The 8,085-nt window shown below is 47.1% G+C and overlaps 1 protein-coding gene across 1 annotated transcript in view; it reads left to right on the forward strand.

The window, feature by feature from the left end:
• The window catches only part of MTR (5-methyltetrahydrofolate-homocysteine methyltransferase), a 462,707-nt gene that overhangs the window by 140,977 nt on the left and 313,645 nt on the right, over positions 1–8,085 (forward strand). The window lies entirely within an intron of this gene.

An 8,085-nucleotide genomic window follows, 5' to 3' on the forward strand; every position in this document is an offset into this window, starting at 1 on the left:
ACCCAGATAGAAGCCCCACCCAGCAGTCATGTGCACTCACCGTGGACAGGGGGGATGAGACTGCAGCCATGGAGGGAGGAAGGCAGGACCATGCAGCCGGGTGTGCAAAATCGATCTTCCTCCTCTGCTGAGTGGGAGGTGACATCAAGGGGTGCAGAGATCTTTGCTGCACATGGGGAGTGGGACAGGAGGCTGCTGCCCTCTAGCGTCAGAAAGCAGTAGTGCACACTAGACGGCTGGTACAGAAACTTTTCAAACTTTCACCAGCTCTAGTTTATGGGGTGCAGGGCCCCACAATAATGATTGGGCCCCGGGCAAGTGCCCCTTTTGCCCCGCCTTAAAGACGGCCCTGGTGGTCTCATAACACTGCCTTGCCACAAAGCTCTGTTCCGTTCCCCCACCTCACCACACCGATTGGTTTTGTTCACAATATTGCTCTGCTCCCTTCCACTCCGCTCAGCTCCTGCTCCATTCACACTGCCTCACACCTCCCAGTTCTTGCTTAGTTCACACTGCCTTACACTGCTCTTTTCTCATTCAAATTCGGGCTCAGCTCCCTGCTCCGGTCGCTCAGCCATGGTAAACAACATTTATCTTCCATTCATTGAAGGATACATCTGAGATCTTGAATCTCTACCACTGAATTATAGCTCCACTTTCAGGAGTAGGACCTAAGTAAAAAGCAAAAGCAGAGTCCCTTCCCCTCCCCCCATCTGCTAGAGGCAGCTCAGTTTTTTTTTTTTTTTAACCATAGTTTTTATTCAACATTTTTCACAATACAGGTGATGAAAATCACAGTTGCAAGACCCATACAATATAATGTGGCAGAGGACAAAATAACAAAAGAATACATGGCCAAAGGCCCAATATTTGCATAGATGTATCATAAGCCAATCCTGGAAAGCCAGGGGGCCCTTAAAATGCTAGGGTCCAAACAAATTAGTACAATTCAAAAAAAATAAGGCACCTATCATAAAAGCGAAGTAAAGTAGCGATTATTATGCACGTGGTGTACAAATCTTTGCTAGTACATGGGTCAGAAAGCGACATAAAGCTTTGGGGTGGGGAGGAGGGGAAAAAAAAAGGGGGGGGGGATCTGGGTGGACAAGGTGTGGAATAATATGCATTAGTCTATTAGCTATCAATTTGGCATACATTTTTAGGTCTGTGTTCAAGAGCGAGATGGGTCTATAGTTAGCTGGGTTGTCAGCAGGCTTATTAGATTTGGGGATGGTGACTATAAGTGCTTCCAAAGACTCCTTAGGAAACTGACCAGAAGTAGCAGCCTCATTTGCTAACTGGCACAGGTGTGGGGCCAGTGATGTGGTAAATATTTTGTAGTATTCCGCACTGAAACCATCAGGTCCTGGAGCTTTGTGCAAAGGTAGGTCATGGATAACCTTGGTGACCTCCGATACAGAGAAAGGCGCAGAAATGGCATCTGAATAATCAGAGGGAAGTAAGGGGAGTACTCCTCCCATTGGCTTCCCCGACCTCAGCATCCACCTCCAGGCAACCACCCTAATCACCGGCTTCCCCCGGACACTCGCCACTTGTCAGCACTCGCCGCTCGTCAGCGGGTGATACAGGCCCCGCCCCTCATCCACACAGCGTTCAGGCTCACACCAACTGGCCTCTTCCAGCGGCCAGCACCATCCAGACAGGCAGTCCTACACCGCTCATGACCCTGGTTACATCTCTCACAGATCGTTAAAACATCCACCAACCCGGTCCCCAATGTGCCTGTCTCTGTTTGGTGGTAGGAGGTTGAATTTTTCTGCCACTGTTGCTATAGGATATACTGCCACTGCATTTAAGGGGGAGGGGGGGGGGGGCTGGATGCTTCTTCCAGGAGGATTAAGGGAACTTGTTTTTCCCTACTGTGCCTACCTCAGACTCTACCTGCCCTTACTTTAGTCCATGGTTACCCAGGCACCTCCTAGGATTTAGCCTGACAGGCTGGGGCACTGTTCTGTGCTTGGTCCATCCATTCTTATAGGCTTCCTTGTCAGAGCACATTGAAAACTAGACAAGCATAAAGTGCTAATTAAAAATACTTTATTAAAAAAAAGTGTCCACAGAAGCAAGCAAAAATCATAAACGGGAACAAGCCAAGGTCAGGAGCCGGAGTGGCTAGTCGTACTAGCCAGGTCAGGTACACGGAAATCAGCATTGTCAGGAACAAGCCAGTAGCAGGAACCAGAGCAGAATCTTAGCCAGGATCGGGTCATACAGAGAATCAGGATACTCAGAGCAGCAGGAATGCACTAGCAGGCAAAACCATGCAAGGTTAGACTGGTCTAAGCTGTTTAAATAGGGAGTAGGATGACATCATCACTCAGAGACAGGAAACTCCCATCTGGCTCTCTCAGATGATGCTCCCTGTTTGGCCATGAGAGGGAGCCTCAGAGTAGTGAGCAACTTTACACAGTCTGCTCAGACAAAGGAGGAATCACAAGTGGGTGGAATGGCAGCCAAGCCAAAATGCTGCAAACCAGTTAAGTCAATTGGAACCCTGACATTCCTTTTATTCCCTCAGGTGAACTCACCTCCCATTTTTAACCTGGTAGGATTTCACTGCTTTTGAGGGTTTTTTTGTGGACCAAATTACTTCATGATTTAACTCAACGAACAGAGCACCACTACACCATCCACTGCAGAACCATAGTCGGACCAGACTGTAGCCTAAGTGGCCTTGAAACCTTCGGCTGAGACGATGTCTGATGAAAGGTCACACGACTCCTTTTCTGGATGGTGAGGAGTCACAATCTGTTACCATAGCACCCAGTTTAAGTGAAGCTATTCTTTTCTTGTTGCTGCCGTGCATCCCACCTTAAAATTCAGATAGCAGTCTGCGGTTTCTATTAGTACTGCTTATTTTGTAGTGTTCATTAGTGGCCTTCAGGCTATTCACTATTCTCCATTGCACACACTGCTACCAGGTGTACTGTGTGTAGACTGGGAGATTCCTGATAAATTTTTCACTGCATTTCGATGTCCAATACCATTTGAGAAGTTATTTATTAGAGGAGGGCAGTTCCTACTGTTGATCAGGCTCTTCTGCCTTAAAGGGGTTCTAAACCCTCCCGTTTTTTTTTGCCTATCTCTACTGCTATCAAGCAGTAGAGATAGGCAAACAGTATTAAAAAAAAAGCAAAAAAAAACAACTGGTAAAACAGCGGTTTAAACTTACCTTTTTTTCTTTGCGCGCTCCCGCCCGAGAAAAAAAAACTGTTCGGGCGGCCGCAAAGCATCTTGGGGCGGGCGCATGCGCAGTTCGGATTCTCGGCCGGGAGACAAGCAGAGACGCAAGGTAAGTGTATGGACGCGTGCACCTGCATGCAGACACCGCTTGATTGGAGAGACAGAGCAGTCAGCGCTGGATCGGAGAGCCGCCGCACCGCTGGAGGGACAGATGAAAAAAATCAGGAAAGAAGAAGATCGGAATAAGAGACATCATTTAAGGTAAGTGCTAACATTAACAAGGGGGGTAGGGAATTTTTTTTTTAACTTTTAATGTCACTTTAATATAGCATTGTTGCACCAATGCATCTGGGTCCCATGATAATCCCTGGAGATTTTTTCCAGAGCATTCTTTTCTTTTGCAGGCCCTGCCTTGCAACCTGACATAGCCTTTAGGCTAGTCTAACAAACATTAATGGTTGGACTAGTCTCATAGATGCGGATCCAACTTTCCTTCACTTATATCCTATAAGTGTTGTACTTGGAACTCCTGCCAGCAGCAATTTACTATTGTGTAGACAGGTTAGTGGGTGTCTCTGTCCTAATTCCTGTTTTAGCACCTCTGCTACCAGAGGCGTAACTAGAACCTTCAGGGCCCCGGTGCAAGAAACCATGAAGGCCCCCCCCACGGCACCGCATGGTTAACAGGAAGGCTGCCGAGGTCCCCAGCAAGCGTGGGACCTCAGGCAGCTGCTTGTTTAACATTTTAGTGCCGGTGTTCTGTTGAGAACGCTGACCCAGTATCTGTGTTTATGTACAGACAGGATTAACGAGGAAACCGGCATTTATTTTAAGTACCGTATATACTCGAGTATAAGCCGTCCCGAATATAAGCCGAGGTACCTAATTTTACCACAAAAAACTGGGAAAAAGTATTGACTCGAATATAAGCCGAGGGTGGGAAATGAGGCAGCTACTGGTAAATGTACAAAATGAAGATAGATACCAATAAAATTACATGAATATTTATTTCAAAGAAAAACAATAACTTAGCTCTGTAAGTGGAAAAGGGGGTCAACATATAACAATATGGTATCAAAAATACAGTAACTTTAAAAGTACAACAACCTTAGCTCAATCCGCAACCAAGCTAACACACAAGAGCTAAAAATCCTTCAAAACTGGAGTTCTCCTCCTCATCATCTGTATGTCCAAACATACAAACAGCTTCAGCTGGTGTGAGGTTATCAGCATAGACATTGTCATCATCACTGAGTTCACAGTCATCACCATCACTACTGTCGTTCTCATACAAAGCGCTGTCTTCACTGCCATCCATAGCATTACTAATGCCACATTTCTTGAAGGCGCGTTGCACCAGGTCCTCTGGAATCTCTTCCCATGCATCACGAACCCACTGTGCTATCAATTCTATGTCTGGCTTCCTCAGATTTCCAGCTTATGTCAGTCGAGCTTGACCAGATGACATCCATTCATGCCACATCTTTCGCACACGGTCTTTGAAAGGTTTATTTAAACACACATCTAGGGGCTGCAATACAGATGTAAGCCCACCTGGAATAACTGCCAAAGTAACTTGAGAAGACTTTGCACATTTTTTTATGTCATCAGATGCGTGGGCTCTGAACATATCCCAAACTAGCAATGATGGTTTTTTCTTTAAGGCTGCTCCTGGTCGTCCGTTCCAAATTTCTTCCAGCCATTTTTTTGTTCCGTCTTCATCCATCCAGCCTTTAATTTGTGCACGCACTATAATTCGTGGTGGGAATTTGACCTTTTTAGGCAAGGTCTTTCTTTTAAAAATAATGACAGGCCGCAGCTTAGTTCCATTAGCCAAACATGACAGAACGACTGTGAAATGGTTTTTTTCATTTCCTGTGGTTCTTAGTAAAATAGTTTTGTCTCCCAAACTTGCCACAGTTCTGTTGCTTGGAAGATCAAAGGTCATAGGCGTTTCATCCATATTCCCAATATCTCCCAGGTCATAGTTATGGATCCTTCTTTGTTTTATGATGAATGAATGAAATGACATCACTTTTTCATCAAGGTCTTTTGGCAACTTCTGTGAAATCTTCGTTCTTTGCCGCAAACATAGGGCAAACCTATTCATGAAGCGGGTACACCATCCTGCTGATGCAACAAAATTTTCAGTGCCTGGTGCTTTTAATTTGTCATCTTTAGCCATTTGAAGGGCACGTAAGCGAATTCCCATGCGTGTTACACAGTAACCATTTTGACGACACTCCATAACCCATTTATGCAATTCAGTCTCTAGAGCCCCATATGAAGTCGTTAAACCACGTCGAGCTTTTTTTGCCTTTGGAATCTTTTCCAAGTCAGCTTTCATTTTCCGCCACTCCCTTACTTGTTTTTCGTCAACACAAAATTCCCTACTTGCAATACTGTTATTGCTTTCTTCTGCTCTTGACACAACCTTAAGTTTTAAACCAGCTTCGTATGACCTGCGTTTTTGTTTTGGTCCAGGATTAGAAGTACCGATATTGGGATCCATTTCTAACAGGATAAAAAAAAGAATTTTTAGGATGGGGGGGCGCCAGGCCCTGTCCCTCCTTTTTGACCCCTCTTACTTCTCATAAGCCCCACTCCTTATAGAATCCACCCACTCCATCCCCTGTATTCCACATATTGTGTAAGGAGTATACAGCTCAGTGTCATAAGTGGGGTATATTGCAGGGCTCTGTGGGGTCTAACAAGGCTGGTTAGACCCCTCAGGGCCCTGGTGAGACCCCACAGAGCCCTGGTTAAACCAGGGCTCTATGGGGTCCCACCAGGGCTATGTGCGATTTCACCAGCCTGGTGAGACCCCTCGGGGCCCTGGTGAGACCCCACAGAGCCCTGGTTAAACCAGGGCTCTATGGGGTCCCACCAGGGCTATGTGCGATTTCACCAGCCTGGTGAGACCCCTCGGGGCCCTGGTGAGACCCCACAGAGCCCTGGTTAAACCAGGGCTCTATGGGGTCCCACCAGGGCTATGTGCGATTTCACCAGCCTGGTGAGACCCCTCAGGGCCCTGGTGAGACCCCACAGAGCCCTGGTTAAACCAGGGCTCTGTGGGGTCTCACCAGAGCTTTGATGGGGCCTCACCAGGGTAGCAGGGCTCTGTGGGGTCTAACCAGCCTTGTTAGACCCCACAGAGCCCTGGCAAGACCCCACAGAGCCCTGGTCTCACCAGGGCTCCATGGGGTCTCACCATGGCTTTGTGGGGTCTCACCAAGGCTTTCTGGGGACTCACCAGGGCAGCAGATTTCTAACAGGGTAGTAGATTTTACAGTACACATTTAATTTTTATTTTAGCTGCCTTGTTGTATGTATGTACATATTGTGAATCAGGAGACTCACCGGCTCAAGGGATCCTGTCAGGTAACGAAGGGAAGGGGGAGGAGTCCGGTGACATCAACGTCAACGGACTCCTTTCTCCTTCCCTTCGTTACCCATCACGGACAACTACATCACCCGACTCCTCCCCCTTCCCTTCGATAGCCGACAGAGCCACTCGGGGAGGGGGGAGGAGCCCTGTGACGTCGATGTCCGTGACGTCACCGGATCTCCGACGGAAGACCCGGAAGCCGGCGGAGAGGTGAGTACAGATCAAATGAACGATCAACCGTGGATTCGGCACCCCTACTTAGAACGTGACCAGCGTACTCGAGTCAGAGCCCGCTGACTTTTTAAAAAAGGGACACCAGAGCACGCTGACTCGAGGCACTTTTCACCCAAAAAATGGGCTGAAAATCTCGGCTTATACTCGAGTATATACGGTATTTGTTTGTAATGGTTGTGACCGTTAATGATATGCCGTCCATGGCAGTAAATGATGGACAGAATATTATTATCGGTCACAATTAACGATTTAAACAAAATACTTTGTGAATAAATCCCGGTTTCCTCGATAATATTGGTCTGTGTGTAAGCGCAGATGCTGAGTTCGGCAAATTCGACTAGGTCAGCGTTCTCGACAGAACACCGGTATCTGAGTTTAGTATCGGGGCATTTTCACGAGTATGAATACTTGTGAAAATGCCCAGTATTAACACTGGTGTATCCCTACTTAAAAATATAATGCATTGCTGGGACTTGTAGTCCTACATAGTTGGAGCTATTCTGCATTGCTTTATAATCTTCATACAGCAATGCACAATACCACCAGCTATGCGGGACTACAAGTCCCAGCAATACGTTATAATAAAAGTAAGGTATGCAGAATACCACCAGCATCCAACACCCCCACCCTATAATGCATTGCTGGGACTTGTAGTCCTACATAGTTGGTGCTATTCTGCATTGCTGTGTAATCATCATACAGCAATAAAGATTACCACCAGCTGTGCTGGACTACAAGTCCCAGCAACACACACACACTCACTCTCTCTCTCTCTTCCCAGCGCCCCCTCCCACTCCAAACTTATCTTCCCTCTCCTGCAGGCCCATGGCCCTCTTCCTCATCTTGGCGGCCAGGGGGCGGGGCTAAGAGACGACCCTCTTAGCTCCGCCCCTAAGTTTGCAACACTCCCATTGTGGGATAACTGGACGACCCAGAGGCGTAACTAGAACCTTCAGGGCCCCGGTGCAAGAAACCATGAATGCCCCCCCCAACCGCCATGGCACCGCATGTTAACAGGAAGGCTGCTGAGGTCCCCAGCAAGCACGGGACCTCAGGCAGCCGCTTGTTTAAAATTTTAGTGCAGTATTTATGTCAGTGTTCTGTCGAGAACGTCGACCCAGTATCTGCGCTTACGTACAGACGGGATTTCCAAGGAAACCGGCATTTATTTACAAAGTATTCGTTTGTAATGGTTAATTGTGGCCGTTAATAATATATCATGGCAGTAAATGATGGATGGCAGGAAATCTTTTCTTCCT

This window comes from Nanorana parkeri, unplaced genomic scaffold (assembly GCF_000935625.1).
Source record: "Nanorana parkeri isolate BGI_ZX_2015 unplaced genomic scaffold, ASM93562v1 scaffold650, whole genome shotgun sequence".
NCBI classification, from domain to species: Eukaryota; Metazoa; Chordata; class Amphibia; order Anura; family Dicroglossidae; genus Nanorana; species Nanorana parkeri.